Below are 17,387 nucleotides of genomic sequence, written 5' to 3'. Positions count from 1 at the left end.
CGCCGCAGAAAAGGGCGCCTAAGAGCTGCGCTCTAAAACGCGCCTGTATGGTGAAATCTTTTTTTAGGAAGCTTTCAGGAGCACTTGTATTTAGCATAACCTTATTGCGCACGTTCCAAAAATGTTGGTCAGTCGAACAGAATCGAATGACCTACGCATGTGTGACCTAGATACTGCAGCTTACGTCCCTTCTGACATTGTAGCGTCGTAGAGCTAGGTTCGCGACAATGAGCTTGTCGCTATTTGCTAAAGACATTGCGACACACAGGATTCTTAAGGGACGCCGGTGCGCGTGGCGTTTCACTTCATCGTTAAAGACGGCAGTTCGCGTTTAATGAACGAGTAACCTTGAGTCCACTGACCACTAATCAAGGAGTAGCCAGCAAATAGCCACACGAAATGAAAAGGTTTGTGGCGTGGTAGTGAGACATGAATAACTGCCTTATGTATATGCTTTGGCAAAATATATACCCATCTGTGTTGCTAGCGGAAACCATGATGGACACGTGGGGACGTGTTTCTTTTTTTTTTTAAGCAGAAGCGGTTTTTGGTCTCTGGCAGCGGATTCACCAGAAATTATATCATCGCTTGATGTGTTGGCTCCTGCTTTCCTAGGCCGATCCAGTAATGGTTTTTAACCCGCTTGCCCCTTCCCGGAACGTGTTGTACAACTTCGGTACGTTTACGTCATCTCGCCACCAAATTCCGGGCGTTATATCAGCGGCATTCTTGACATCGGTTCTCGACATCGAGGGATAAAGGCCTAGCCTATGGGCATACTATAGTGAGCTAGCTAGCTTACTATAGTGGCACCATAGCTAGGTCCTCTTTGTCATACACAGGCAGCTGGCGGTTTCACTGCAATTTACTCGCCGCGCCATTGTCACCACAACGACAAAACACAGCGAAACTCTCCGCGCGGTGAGAGATCATGCCACCGCTTCGTTGCAACAAAATGGGCATATTTTTAGGCGTAACCGCCGCAAACGAAATGCACTTGTCATTGTCTTGTATTGACATTGCTTCAGGTAGCATACGCCACCATTTATGCTTCTCTCACTCGTGCATCAACTCAGAGATTTCCCAGTTCGGTTTCGTAAATATTTCATGACGCCTTACCGCATCTACGTGCGTGAGCTTGTCTGTGGTAAACTTCACTTTATGCTTCAGCGATGTGAGTGACAATGCTGGACGCCTCCATTAGGAGTGATGGTTGCAGCGACGGCACACCATTAAACGAAGCTCCCTCTCTCTGGGGTAACCTACTTTCGTTCAGAAATCAAATGTTTCATTTTTTTGTTCGGATGAGACCACATATTGTGTTACTTTGCGCAGAGGTAGTATACTCTTGTCACAATAATGGCGCAAAGCAGCGTTCATGAACCGCCATGTTTCGAACATGTAGGATTCTCTTTCAGCTTTGCTACCAAGTTGTACATATGCTCTGAACCCTCTCTTCAAGCAAAAACCTTTGATGCGCAGTACGACGAACATTTCTCACTGAGCTCGTTGTACAGCTGATCTTTAATTCAAAGGTCTTTAAAGCACTGTTTTGTGATATCAAGGTGCACGCCTCGTTTTTTATACCGCATACGGTAAAGACCTTCTTCAGACTGTGTACACTGTGGCAACCGGGAAGCCTCTGTAGAAAATATTCTCGTAACATGTCCACAATTCAACCAACATCGGGAGTAGAGCACTGCACGGGCCGATGTTTGCGGCCCGGGCCCGGCCCGGGCCCATTTTTACATTGGGCGGCCCGCCCGAGCCCGATCAAAACAATTATGGCGAGACCCGGGCCCGGCCCGGGCCCGGAAATAATCTACGTTACCTGCTCGGCCCGGCGCGCCACCCCTTTACCTTAAGCCCGAGCCCGGCCCGAGCCCGACTCGAAACCGGACCGAACCCGGCCCGAGACCGAAAAATACATGGTTTTCAGAGTCGAGAAGCCCGAGAATAACTCGCAGAAAGCCCGAGCCCGGCCCGGGCCCGCGTGAAAGAACCCGAGCCCGGCCCGGGCCCGGGTCAAAAAGCACACGTCGTGCCCGAGCCCGGCCCGATGGATGGATAGATGAATAACTTTATTAGTGTCCTTTAGGGCGCGTGCTAGCGCGCAGCGGGCCGCTCCCACGTCGGGACAGAAAGGCCGAGCCTCTCCGCCGCGTCGCGGGCCCGTTGGACAGCCCATAACTGTTCTTCGAGGTTGGGGCTGCGTAGAACCGCGTCCCAACGTGAAGAACTGTTGCTTGCATCGCCGCGTAACGCGGGACACCGCCAGAGCATGTGAGGTAAGCTCGCTAAGTCATTGCATAGTGCACATGTGTTTGTTGTCTGAATTTCGGGGTACATTTTGTGAAAAAGTAGGGGGTTTGGGTATGCCCCCGTCTGTAGAAGCCTTAGTGTTAAAGCCTGAGGTCTATTGAGTTTACAATGCGGGAGGGGGTAGATTGTACGAGCCAAGTAAAAATGCTTAGTAATTTCGTTGTACGAGAGAGGAGAGTCCCGATAGTCAGTACCCCCAACGTCATGCTGCCCGGTGGTACTCGTAGCTACGCGGTTGATAATTCCTCGCGCAGCATTGTGTGCCGACTCATTGAGGTTGGGCGGTGCACCCTCGATCTGTCCCATGTGGGCTGGAAACCAGATCACTGTGTGTGGCTTGATCTGCTTGCTTCCTAGTATCCCTAGGGCCAGCTCGGATATGGTTCCTTTGGCAAATGCCCGAACGGCTGATCTCGAGTCACTGTAGATTGATGTCCTCTTGTCGTCCAATAAGGCCATCGCTATTGCAGCCTGCTCTGCGGTCTCAGAGGACGTCGTCCGAATCGAGATTGCGTTCGTTACTTTACTTTCATGGTCTACGCTAACCGCAGCGAAGGCCTGTCCGTCGGCGTAGCGAGCTGCGTCTACAAAACTGTTCTCCGAAGCCCGTTCCCGAGCCTTTTCCAGGAGGGCCTTCGCGCGCGCCCGACGTCTTCCCACGTTGTGTTCCGGATGGACGTTTCGTGGGATCGGGGCGACAGTGATGCGGTCCCGCTGCTCTCGAGGGATGCTGCAGAACTTTGTTTTGACTACTGTGGGGGGAACGCCCAGCTCCTGCAGGATGTGTCTTCCAGCTTGTGTGGTAGATAGCCTGACGAACTGGGCCCTCTCCTGCGCTTCCGCCAATTCCTCGAGCGTTTTATGCATGCCGAGTTGAAGTAAGCTTTCCGTGTGTGTGTGTATGGGGAGGCCGAGGGCTCTCTTGATTGCCTTCCTGATTAATGCGTTCAGCTTATGCCGCTCCGATCTTTGCCAGTTGTGCATGGCCGCGACGTAAGTGAAATGACACATTACGAACGCATGCACCAATCTCACGAGGTTGTCTTCTCCGAGGCCTTGCTGCCGGTTGGCCACTCTTCTTATTAATCTGATGGCATTGTCCGTCTTCTTAGTGAGACGCAGCACTGTCTGGTTGTTAGAGCCACTCGACTCGACCATCATGCCGAGAATCCGGATGGCATCCACCCTCGGAATATAGCCTCCGTCGTTAGTCCGTAGTTTGATGTCGCATTCGGCGAGTGGCTTCCATCCCTTTGGTTTGGGGCCTCTGCGCTTGGGTCGATATAGTAGCAGTTCCGACTTGTGAGGTGAGCACCGAAGGCCCGTGGACTCGAGGTATCTCTCGGTAGCATCAATCGCCTCTTGCAGGGCCGTCTCTACCTGTCCATCACTACCTCCCGTACACCAGATGGTAATGTCGTCTGCGTATATGGTATGACTGATACCGTCGATAGCAGAGAGTTTCCTGGATAGACCAATCATGGCGAGGTTAAAGAGGGTTGGGGATATCACTGCCCCTTGTGGCGTCCCCTTAGACCCCAGCTTGATCATGTCTGAAGTCAGGTCCCCGATCTTTAGGGTGGCTTCTCTGTCTGACAGAAAAGATTTCGTGTAGGAATGGAAGTGCTTCCCCAGGTTAAGGCTCGAGATTGTGTCTAAAACGAACGAGTGAAGAATGTTGTCAAAGGCCTTTTCCAGATCTAGACCTAGTATGGCTCTCGTGTCCCGCGTATTACAGTCAATAATGTGATGCTTGATGAGCTTCATCGCGTCCTGCGTCGATAGTCCAGCCCTGAAGCCGATCATGTTGTATGGGTAAATGTCGTGCTCCTCCAGGTAGCGAGAAAGCCTGTTTAGGATTGCGTGTTCAGCAACCTTCCCCACGCACGATGTGAGCGAAATTGGGCGGAGGTTATCGAGGCTGGGCGGCTTGCCTGGCTTGGGGATGAGAATGGTGTTGGCCGATTTCCACATTTCCGGAACTATACCACTGCTCCATGCTTGGTTAATGATGTCCTTTAGGAATTCGATGGATTTGTCGTCCAGGTTCCGTAGAGCTTTGTTCGTGATCTTGTCCGGACCCGGAGCCGATCTGCCGTTGAGGGCGTGGAGCGCCTGCCTGATCTCCTCAATCCCGAATTCTGCGTCAAGTTCAGGGTTCCCGGAGCCGTCGTAGTCAGGTGAAGGTGGTGTAGGGCCCGATGCGACAGACAGGTACTTCTTCACGAGTCTGGATAAAATTTCCTCGCTCGAATATTCCCGCTTGGCTGCGTGTAGGGTGCGCGCCAGTGTGTTGTGTTGCTTGGTTTTAGTGTTCGTCTCGTCGAGGAGATGCTTTAGGAGGTTCCAGGTTCCCCCGTTACGCATCTGCCCATCGATCGAGTTGCACACCTCATCCCATTGCTGTTTAGAGAGGGCTCTGCAGTGTTCCTCTATAGTTCTGTTGATTTCTGCGATCTTTTTTCTTAGCCTGCGGTTGAGCCTTTGTCCCTTCCACCTGGCGAGGAGGGACTGCTTGGCCTCCAACAGGTGAGCCAGACGACTGCCCATCTTTTCCAAGGGAGGTCGGTACAAACCTCTTTTGTGGTAGCTTTGATGTCGTCTCTAACCTGTGCCACCCATTGTTCGAGGCTAGGCTTGCCCTCACTCTCCGTTCGCTCTTCCCTAATCTTGCGAAACTTGTCCCAGTCTGTGTACTGGAACGAGCCCGGCCCGAGCCCGTGAAAAAACTCCTCTACCCGGCCCGGCCCGGCACACGTGCCCGAGCCCGGCCCGAGCCTGTGAAAAAACTTCTCTACCCGGCCCGGCCCGGCCCGTGGGCCGGGCCGGGCCCGGGCTTTCGGGTAAGCCCGAGCCCGTGCAGTGCTCTAATCGGGAGCACTTCCTCATCTTCTGGACGTCTTAGATAGACGTCCCTTGTCTGTAAGAAAATTGCTTGGTCCCGCGTCCTGTCCTTACAACAAAGAGAAGCTGTAAAAGCCTTGCGTGATTTCTGGTGGACATTGATCTCACTAGTCCCTTGTGAATAGTGCAGTTAGGTTACGTAAATTATGCCTTACAACAGCTCCATGATTAATTTCTCGTCCCGTTTGACATTCTATGCGCTTTGATGTGCTTATAGCGCACCACAGACTTCTTGTACGCTCTGATTTTAAGGGAATATTTAATCATGAACAGATTAATCGTGTTTTTTTTTTCAGGTGATACGCTGATTATGTCTTATGCATGCACAGATTTACAGTTTTTAGCAACACTTTTTAATACTTATGGCGTGTGTTTAGGCAGTTTCACTCTGTGCGACTGTGAAAGCTTTTGAGTATTTATTGTTTTGTTTTTCTACTTAGACTGCTTGCTTGTGCAGTTTTTAATATATTTATGTGTTAGGTATGAATTCAGGATAGCGAGATCATCAGCAGCGAAACTTCATATATTGTCGCAGTTAACAAAACTTTTGGTTTGCCCTTTATTGAGCATGTCGTTACATTCCGTAACGAATGCTGTACAAATTGAAGCCTCTACGTCTGTGGCGATGACGTACTGCATGGCAGACGTGCGGGACTGGTAAGCCATACATTATCACGCCTAATTTTTGCTTTCGTCATTAGAACGATTATGTGAACATGCCAGGTTAGATACAGGTCTCATTAACTTTCATCTACGTGACCACGACTTCAACCGCGTCGGGTATAACCTGCAGCCCAAGCAACAACAAACCTAGCAGCTTTTTCTGACAAATGACATTGACATGAACTTCAGCGCATGTTTGGCTCACGTGTGTGAGTCATCTACCTAAGGGGCCAACCACCGCATCTCCCGTGTAGGTCAACGCAGGATAAGAGAACTTTAGTGATCTCAGAGCAAGTTCAACGCGTCACAGCTGTTGTTCAGATAACGATGGCATACCTAAGTCTTCATTCTGAGTCAGTTAAAGCATCGTCATGATTATGCTGCCCTGGAAAAAATTTTCCTTGCCTTCACACGAAAGACTATATGTTGCAGATAATTTATACTTGACTTGTTCGTCAAAAGCGTTGTTGATCGAGGAAACTTACCGTGCGTCATCCCCAGCTGGCACGGTTGTAAAGCTCGATTTCCGGCAGCCGCCGCTCCGCCGTGAACTTACAGAAGGTGACTTGCGCAATCGGAGCTACTTTTTCGAACACATCTGCTCCTCCTTACTAGTCGAGTCATAATCACAAACGCATGTCGTCAGATGGCGCCCTGAGTGACCTCCTTGTGACCGCCCACCAATCACCCTATCACCCCTGAACTCCGAACAATATTAATCGCAAGGCGTTTCTTCGCCGCGACATATGTTTGACAAGACTGTCCTGAGCTAGACGTAGAGCCTTCGCCTCTGCAATTCTCCGGCTCGGTGGGCCGCTACCTGGTTAGCCTAGCGCAGCCGCCGTGCGTTCTCGATAAGTCTTGGTAATGACTTCTCCTGTTACCTTAGACTGTCGCGCTTTTGCGTACCTTGCGTCAATCACCACCATTCGCGTTAATAAATACATATTTAGTTGATAAATACATAGTTGGTGTCGGAGAGTCGACTAATTCAACCGTAACATCCTTCTTGCGCTCCGATGTGGTCGGTACAAGAGTTGCAATTGTATTGAGAAAAGACAGCACCATGACTCCAGTCCTGACGTCGCTCATAGACCACGTCATGTTTGTACTGTTCATGTTCAGCGTTCAGGTTGACGAAGCACTGATTGGTAGACGATGCTATATAGACTGGAGGACCTAGCTAACGGGACAGTGAGCTTCGCGAGCGGGTATTAGCCATACAGCCCTCTAAGAATAAAATATGTCGCGTTTCACGTCAAAGGAATTGGTTGTTTTAAAGAGAAGCTTTATATTGCTATACGAAAGCGTATATGGCTAGGTGAAATCGCCTGTGTACAGAAAATTATCATCATCAGCATTTGCTTGATCGTCGTTGTGCTCGTGCCACTGCTCCCGCGTTCGTCGTCGTCTTCTTGCACAGCTGGCTGCGCTGCCGCTCATCATTCCAGCGTATTTCCCTCTTATGTCGTCGTAATGAGGAGGCCGCGTTTACGGGGGTATGAGCCATTGCTTAAGGGGGTATGAGCCATTCATTGTCTCACGTAACGACAGATTTAACTTTGAAGCAATTTAATTTCGAAGAACCCCAAGCGGCAATGGGCGGGAGTACGCTGCTAACCACGCCGCCAAGGAAACTGGGAACATCGAACGCAAGCGACAACGGCGGACTGCGGGCATACCGAAAGTGACGTCGTTCTTTCTGTCACAGTCGAACGTGTGTGTAACCTCATGATTGAGAAATACTTTAATGAACCCTCTGGATTCACCCAGTGATAAACACCGGCACCACACGTTTCAGCATGGCTGGTTAACCATCATCACGGATTGGAAAGGCCGACGAATTTTTATTATAGTAATACTTCATGCCGAATACAATTGTTCACGAGTGCTACATAACACATATGCGATCAAGACGAGCATGGGAGCGTTCCTGTAAATGCACGCTCGAGCATTAACTAGTGTAATGTGATCATAAATCAATCTGATCAGCGCTATCGTGCAGCTTAGCGTGATACTACTTGGCAACTGGTGCAGGGTTTCGCGTGCGGCCCAGACTCCGAGAGCGGAAGCATCTGTGTACGTATTTCAGGGCTGCAGCGGGCACTACTATTGGGGGCCAGCTCCACCACTGTAAAAGCTGGCGTCACCGTCGGTGTGACGTGGTATGAGGGATCACGTGGACCCAGCGGTTGCGTTGTCTGCTTTAGAAGCGCCGAAGTGAGCTGAAAACGAAAGCTTAGTCCCACCAGCGCTACGGTTCTGATTAAGTGGAGATGTTTTCTCGCTTGGGGTGTCTGCTTGACAACACTTGAAAGCACTATAATAGACAGTGGCTGCCTTTGAAGGCGTCCGACATGGTAGGATATTTCTTGCTACCGCAGTGCCGCAACGGAGCCCGGTGTCAGCCTTCACACGTACCCTGCAGGCCAAGAACCTGCGTGTACCTTGGATTACGAAACTTAGAACCGGCAGGCAGCCAACGGCTACAACTGGGGTGTGTAGCAAGCACTTCCGCGGGGTAGATTTCTGCTACGGCGTTGAGGCCGCGTTGTTCGGTGAGCAGCAGAATGTGCGCACTGAGAAGCTCGCCCACACGCGCTGCCCGCTTAATGTCGTGAAGATTTGGTCTATGAACTTGTTGATGCTCGATACTGGCAAGTTCAACAGAATGAAAAGGGAACGGTAAGAAGCACATTCAAAAAAGGCATGGCATATGTTCATGCTTAGCACCAAACAATGAATGTACTGGCATGGGCCCCGGAACCGGGGGGGGGGGGGGGGGAGGCGGTGGGGGTCGCCCCCACAGGTTCTAAACCAGTGGGGGCGTGCCCCCACACTCGAAGCTGTACCGCCCCCCCCCCCCTCCCGTCCTCTCCCCTCCCACCACCCGTGAGGCCAGAGACTCCTTTGACTAGTTAAAAGGCTGCTCCCTTCCTTCAACAAACGAAACAGAATTCTGACGTCGAGCATATACCAAAATCTCGTCTGGTCGAAAGGAATCATGGCGAAAACAGGAAACAGACGCGACAAAGGTGATTTCTTTACAGCGGCGCTGTTTACGGCTAGGCATCTGCGCATTTTTTTTATGTGTGTGTGCAAAAATGTGAACCGATCCTGGTAATAGTGCAGAAAGGGTCCCAGCGCAATAGGCACCGCCGCCGGAAGCAAAAGCTATAGGCACTGCCGCCCCCGAGCAAGGACTGCCGGGGATGTACTCGGTCGACGCGTTCACTGGGAGATACAACGGCTAAGGTCCACTACGATCGAATCTGACTATACGCGGCCTCCCCATTCTGTCGCACCTCTGTGTCGTGTGCTAAACAGCTTTACTGGTCATCCATCTTCACTGAGTGGAATGGCTCATGATTTTTTTCTAACTAACTTTTCGGCCCCCACACGGGAGCCTTGCTCAGGTTTGTGAACAATGATAAAAGGCTAACAAAACAAGGGTAAAAAATAAATAAATAAAAAGAAAAATGAAATGAATGCTCCCGTACGTGTTGGGGCCGAAACGTCGGTTAGGGAAAAAAATTTTCACCTAAGTTGTGGACAGACTCCGTGTCTATTTGATCATATGTTCGGGCTCTGCCCCAACCAAAGGGCTTCGGACCTCAACAGTAAGGAAGACTGGAGTCGACGCATATCCAGCGAAGTCCTCCAAGATCAACTCTTGGCCGTCCGGAGAGCTCACGACACCGGGAAAGCCTTTGGCCTACCGGTGCCTACTTGGGCGGAGCCACTGACTTAGCCTGGGGGCTTTTGCCCTCGGGCCCTAGTTTCACTGGACCAAAATAAAGTTATTGCCATGGCATGCCATGCCGTCGTCTGCATCTGTTTCCAAATTTTGCAATGAAACAAAATTTTCTGGAAGCTTGTGACTTCTGAGACTCTCTCTGTCGGTGCTTTTTCTACGTCGAGAGCCCTTACAGGAACACGTCTCAGTGCCACGAGTTTAGGATGTCTCTCGTTCTCTCCCTTTTTCCTTGCCCCTTTCCAAGCCCATGAAAAGCAAGAAGGCAACAAATGTCGGTGTAAGCCTGTTCCTAGAAAAGCACATTTTAAATCATTAACCCATCCCTCGTGAAGCTGGAAATGTGCGTTTTATTATGTCGGCCCAAACCACCTTGGCCACACGGAATGACCGTAGTGAAAATTGGTTGTGAAATTTGGAGTGAAATTGGCCACGTATCGTTTGATATGATGGCGCACCGTCCAGTATATAAGTAAAGAAAATTTTTGTGTATAACCAGAAGTTGAAGAAAAAGCGCGGGTTTTTAATTTTCTGCATCGTTTTCATATGCTTTATATGTGTATATGGTATGTCTATATGCATGCGTCCGTACAGTTCGTGACATGTATTCTTTCTCTGGAAACCTTGTTAACCCGCTCGTTTGAAGTCGTCATTAATTATTTGCCCAATATGTGTGTTCTCACTAATGAATCACCGAAGATTGTACCAGGCTGCAGCCTTAAATTCTCAGCACTGTTCTTCGCTGCTTCGTCAGTGGTCGTTGAAAAAGGTTAGCAGGGGTGTGTGCGACAAATTTTATTTCCTTAAAATGCACTTTTCTTAAGGAGTAGGCGTGTATTTGGAGAACTCGGCAGAACCTGCGAACATCGCGCCTGCACGCTTGGTTCTGGTATCCTCAAAATCGGAATGAGTGGACAGTTATCATTTGCAGAACGTATGACATTTCTTAGATATATAGTACGTAAATTAACCCACAATCCGCGGATTTTCCCAACAGTGCGAAACGCCAGAATTATCCACACACCAAATAAATCACGCTTTTTGTCTTTTATTAATAAATTATTTTTCATATAAAACAGGTAAATATAGTAATTATATAGAAATATAAAAGAGAGAGAGAGGTGAACTACATCATGCGACATGAGCCCCCAGAAGTCGCCCCCAGCAGATCAGGTATGCTTCCGAAGTCCCTGTGTACTGGAATAACAAAAAGTAGCGGGAAATTCTTTACTTAGAAGAACGATAAACAGACAGTGCGACGCAACTTGAGAAATCGTCCAAGAATTTAGAAGATAAGAAAGAAATATGGAGAAGTTTGCACTCGCTCGTGCAAAGCTTAGGCACAGCGAAACCGTCGATCTTCAAGTCCAGTAGTGCGAAGTGATAGCAAAATACTCGGTCAAGCAAAAGCTACTTACAAACCTAGCAGCAACCAAGTCACAAAACCTAGCAGTAACGAAGTTAGAACCTAGCAGCAACCAAGTTAAGACCTAGCAGCAATCAAGTGGATACCTAGCAGTAGCAGCCAGTAAAATTTGAGGATAGACAGTTTCGCAGTGTCTAAGCTTTGCACTACCGAGTGCAAGCTTGCCCGGTTTTAACTTAACTACGCATGTAGGGAAGGTATTCTCATGCGATCATTTTCGGTGATTCCTTTCGCGACATTTCGCGTGACTAGCGCTGTGTGTGAGTGATTTTGGAAAGAAGAGAAAAGTACAGCGCCGTAACTTCCTCTCGCGAGAGGGCACCTCAACAGCGCTGTACGGGGAGGGAGTGAGAGAGAGATAGTGAGCAACGTTACTAGAACCAACTCAGTTTCGCGGCTCCGCACATTGGCCAACGCAAGCATTTGGGCCACGCGGTGGTCGCGCGAACTCACGGCGCTGCTGTCGAGTCCGGCTACCGGTTGGCTGCGTCGGCTGCTGCTGCAGCAGCGCGGCAGCTTGGTATTGCCACGGCCGGGCTCGACTGGCGCGCGCGCTCGATCCTTACGGCTTTCGCATCGGGGCTAGTTCTTGTCTATCGCCGCTGCTTGGTCGGGGGCGCTGCGACCTCACCCTGCTTAAAGCCCCTTGATGTTAACCCTGCTCAGCTGTTCCGAGCCAATCTGTGCAGCGCGTGCAACGCTGGAAGATGGGGTCGGGCGCGCTTCTTACCTCACCGTGCATTCAAGAACAAGTCGGCTAATTGTACAGGACGCGTAAATGGTTCATCTACACTTCTTGTAAATTCATGCAGTGTAGCCGTATTATTACATCCAGCTTCTTTAAATTCACTGGGGAACATGGAGATGCATGCGCCGAGAGAACAGCTCTCGGCCATATAAAACGCATATGCATTTTGAGGAATGAAAATATTTATTGCTCGTATGCACGTATACCCCTGTCACAGGGCACATATAATGTCATTTGCATTAAATGACATTCATACCGAATGTCATGGCTGTCTTGTGTTACCAAAAAAAATTATGGGGTTTTACGTGCCAAAACCACGATCTGATTATGAGGCCCGCCGTAGTGGGGGACTCCGGAAATTTGAACCACCTGGGGTTCTTTAACGTGCACCTAAATCTAAGTACACGGGTGTTATACCAGTCTACACGGGTGAGCAAAATTGCATTCGCAATTGATGGCAATGTTTTTCGGCAGGCTGCTATGATAACGGGACCTTACAAATCGTGCTTCTTGTTTACATATTTTGACTATATTGTTAGCAATACAATAGTAAAACATTGGATGGTTATTTGAAAATGTACTACACTTTGTTTTAACTTATCGATTTTGTAATTTTTGCCCAGCCCCTTTCATCGAGATTACACAAGTTGCGCGTGAATGAGTTCGGGAAAGTCATTCAATGGGCGAATGCCATTAGCTGTGAATGTCATTCACTATGCCCGTGTAGAAGCAACAAAAATGGCATTAACACTTAATCTCATTCGCTGCGAATGACATTACACGTGCCGTGTGACAAGGCTTTTACAATGGTTGCCATACTTTCAGGCGAAAACTCTTGCGGACAAAGTAGCCCCCAAATGTGTCTTATTCACAATTACAATCTAAAGTGTTTCCTTGGTGGCTTGTGTACATAGGCTGAAGGCTTGTCGTTTTCGTCAGTCAGTTGGTTTGAGTGATCTACAAGGAGTATTCTCCGAAAATTCTCGGCAATTAGATTTGCGGATAGTCTCGCATGGCTGTCGTCAACACCTTCAAGGCAGCTCAAGATGGGAGCCCGATGTAAATGGGGCTGCACTGCTCTTCATGCGTGGCAGGTGTTCAGAGGCTTTATCGAAAAAAAAACAATATCTTGTGCAAAAGCGCTAGAAACTCTGGCTAGAAACTCATTGCTTGAGCACTGGTGAAAAGAAACACCGGTTGTTTTGCCGGAACGGGACTTGTAATACGGAGCACAGCAATACACCATCACACAGCAGTTATATACCGATGTGCAATGAACGGCGCTAAGTCTTGGCTGTTGCCGCGCGTACTAAAGGCTGTTCGACCGTCTTCAGGAGCCCACAAATTAGTGCATACTGAACAACACTGACAGAGTGCCGAATAAAATGCGCGGGAAAACGATCGTGCGAGCGCGAAGGCAAGCGCATGCACGCGGAGCAGGGGAGGAAGGGTCATGGTCGCAGCGCCCCTACCGCCGACGGTGGCGAAACGTGCTGAGAAACTCTCCCATTGTTTGCCCGACGGGTGAGAAGGCCGTAACAAGTCGAGCCCGGCCGTCGTGTTGCACACGCGTTCGCTCGTCTGCGTCGGTTTATTGCTTCACTGAAAAGCTATACTGCCTTCGTAATTAGAGTTCATAGTTTTCACTATGAGTCACAGCTGCGCAAGCGCAGCATGAATCCCAAGGGCGACGTGAACACTTCGATTTAAACGGCTATGCTGAATTGCGAAGCTACTGAGACATAAATTGCGCTCGTCTGTCGTCCCATGTACTCTTTTGTGTCCGTGTTGCTTTTGCGCTGCAAGACGTTTCCGGAGACTGGATGTGCTCGCCACATAAGGCAGTTCATAATCGATTATGCGGGAGGGGGATAAAAATGTCACAGTTCCGCCCTAAGGGCGAAGCAATGAATGCGATAGCAACACAGCAATGTCATACGAAGTAAGGTGAGTGGCCTTGGTAGCAATATGAATTGTAGTAAACATGAGCTGATTAAGCAAGCAGGTGTGCTGCGGCGTAAGTAGACCGACATGAAGAGAGACTCGATGACCACGAGAAGGCGCGTGTGAAACGGTGGTGTTGATGAGAAGCGCTTACCGTGGACAGCGCGTGCGAAGGGACACACCTGTAGTGCTGCACTGCCGATCTGGGCAGCATTGCATGTGTAGCGTGCGTTGGAAAATGTGCCCCGACTATTACTAACTGAATGAACAAGCGTGGTGTGAGCGCGCATAAACAAACATGAATAGATCACACTGAATGACTGCAGCCAACGACTGTTAAAACGCTGGCAGCGAGCGCATACGCCGCGCAGCGGGCGAAGGTACGTGCGGTCTATCGCTTCAACGGAAACTGAGCGGCGAATGCACGGCGCATAAAGGTGAGAGCCGTGTGGAGATAAGAGACGGTGCGGTCGCACGAACGACGAGCGCGGTTGTTGGCAGCGTAGAAGTGCCCCCCCCCCCCCGCTCTCTCCGGCGCTGGCTTCCCGCTTCCTTGCTTGCGCGTGGGAGAGATAAGAGACTGTGCGGACGAGCGACGAGTGCGGTTGTTGGTAGAGAAGTGCCCCCCCCCCCCCCTGCTCCCTCCGGCGCTGGCGTTCCGCTTCCTTGGTTGCGCGTGGGAGATTGAGTGCGTGCGCTCTCCGTGATAGCGCGCGTCCCCGCACGCTTCCGCTGGGGCATACGGCGCGCGGCGAAGATTTTTATCTATACGGAACCTCACGGCGACGGCGACGGCAGAAATCCGGTTGAAGTGTCCATATAATTGCGATCGCAATAAAAGCAGGTTAGCTAATGAGGGAGGACGCAAAAAACAAAACAAAAAGACTACCATATAGCATGAAAAAGCTTTAAAAATTATTGGGTATTCGGCCATCGGCAAATGGAGAGTTGGTGTGCCAACTATAATGCCTTAATATTTAGAAGCCGTAGCAAATGCCACGGTGCTGGACAGAATGAAGGTAATGTTGTCTACCGTCCCTTGGAGATTCTCAGATAATTTTTTTGTCATTCCGCCTAAATATATAATTCGTCTCAATTAATTATTCATCTTCAAAAATATTATATTTAGAATAAAAGTGTCAATGAGAAGATTGTAGAACAACATGAAAAAAATTCCGACGCAGCTTTCTGTTGCTCAATACGTACTACATAAAAGTGTTTTTCCGAGCGTAAAAGAATCCCGCGAATACACGCGAAATTGCCGCGCGACTGGCCGCTCGAGACACTTCGCGTATATTCGCAGGATTCTTTCACGCTTTGAAAAACACTTTTATGTAGCACGTACTGATCAAGAGAAAGCTGTATCGGGAGTGTTCGATGCTGCTCTACAATTTTATGATTTACACTTTTAATCGAATAATATTTGAGAAGTTGATTAATTATTTAGACTAATTATGTGCTTAGGCGGAATGCAAGAAATAATCTGAGTATCTCCAAGCGACGGCAAACAACATTACATTGGTTTTTAAATCTTGGTGCATGATATAAAAATACGCTATTATATAATATAATAAGCTATTATAAGCTATGCATTTCCTTGGAGAAAGTTACAGTCGTATTGCGTTCTGGCCCATCCCCAAATTTGGAGTTGGCCCACCCCAAAATTTTATTTGGCTCTCACCTACTATAAGCTTCCTCATGCATTTTCTAAGGAGCCCTGTGTATCACTATGGGTATTCCCTCCGATATTTTTTTAATTGTTCCTTATCTCTTATAAAGCTACCAATCATCTACATTTATATTAGAGATTAAACATTTTACGTTCGCAAATTACGCATTTTTGTGCAGATACAAGGCATCACACTTTTCGCTTGACGGTCCTGTGGTAGTCGCCAATGAATATTTACGCATTAAATTAGAACTTAGCTGACGACTTGTAGCCGCTTGTTCAACCCGGTGCAAAATACGTCACCATATCGCATGCTCCACACAAGCCAGGCTTCATAACCTCCACGGACCAGCGCGAGCCCTCAAACTTCCGAACGAACTTCTGCAGGACGCCACAAATTCACAGCACCATAACCACACGGGACGCAGCCGCAGAAAAGAAGGCGTGCAACCGGAAGCACTGCCGGTAGCGCGACTCGATCGCAGCGCCGTTAGTTCTCACAACCGCCACGTAGCCCATGTTTTCAGCAGAGCTGTGAAACTGAGTTGGTTCTATTAACGTGGACAGTGAAATGTTACAAGAGAGAGAGTGGGGGGGGAGAGAGATGGAAAAAATGTCACAGTTTCGCCCTAAAGGCGAAGCAATGAATGCGATAGCAACACAGCAATGTCATACGAAGTAAGGTGAGCGGCCTTGGTAGCAATATGAATTGTAGTTAACATGAGCTGATTAAGTAAGCAGGTGTGCTGCGGCGTAAGTAGACCGACATGAAGAGGGACTCGATGACCACGAGAAGGCGCGTGTGAAACGGTGGTGTTGATGAGAAGCGCTTACCGTGGGCAGCGCGTGCGAAGGGACACACCTGTAGTGCTGCACTGCCGATCTGGGCAGCATTGCATGTGTAGCGTGCGTTGGAAAATGTGCCCCGACTACTACTAACTGAATGAACAAGCGTGGTGTGAGCGCGCACAAACAAACATGAATAGATCACACTGAATGACTGCAGCCAACGACTGTCAAAACGCTGGCAGCGAGCGCATACGCCGCGCAGTGGGCGAAGGTACGTGCCTATCGCTTCAACGGAAACTGAGCGGCGAATGCACGGGGCATAAAGGTCAGAGCCGTGTGGAGATAAGAGACGGTGCGGTCGCACGAACGACGAGCGCGGTTGTTGGCAGCGTAGAAGTGCGCCCCCCCCCCCCCCCCCGCTCCCTCCGGCGCTGGCTTCCCGCTTCCTTGCTTGCGCGTGGGAGATTGAGTGCGTTCGCTCTCCGTGATAGCGCGCGTCCCCGCACGCTTCCGCTGGGGCATACGGCGCGCGGCGAAGATTTTATCTATACGGAACCTCACGGCGACGGCGATGGCGACGCCGACGGCAGAAATCCGGTTGAAGTGTCCATATAATTGCTATCGCAATAAAAAGAAAGCATGACTAGCGCTGGACGCTTGGGCGCCTACGAGCGACAGCTTTCTTGGCATGTCAGACACGCAGGCAGGCTAACCAAGGTTCGCACAGTGCGAAGAACGCTGTTGCTTGCCGACGCTGAACGCGTTGGAGGCTAGCAGGTCAATATCTATAGCGAAAGTTGACACGACTAGGAGCAGCCCCTTTTATGGCAAACTCCGAGGCCAAGCGCATGCACACTGGGTGTTTACGTCAGTTATGACGAAGATGGTTGCTAGCCGACACGTATACCAGCTATTTTCGGTAGCTTTGGCGTGGCGGGAAACGGTTTACCAGCTCCTGCGGTAGCTCGGCGCGACGGCTGCACGGAGTGTTCCCGTCGGTGGGCGTGGCTTGACGGCGGCTGCTGCGTTCCCCCTGCTTCGGTGCATGCGCGGCTAAGCGACCTTGGGCCAGGTGGTGCGCACATGTGGCTTCGTTGTTGCTAGGCAACGGCGCGGAGTTTTCTGCGGACTTGAGACGTTTGTCGTACAGTTTTAAAACAAATTGAAT

Source organism: Dermacentor silvarum, chromosome 2 (genome assembly GCF_013339745.2).
Source record: "Dermacentor silvarum isolate Dsil-2018 chromosome 2, BIME_Dsil_1.4, whole genome shotgun sequence".
Taxonomy (NCBI): Eukaryota; Metazoa; Arthropoda; class Arachnida; order Ixodida; family Ixodidae; genus Dermacentor; species Dermacentor silvarum.
This window is presented reverse-complemented; position numbering follows the sequence as displayed.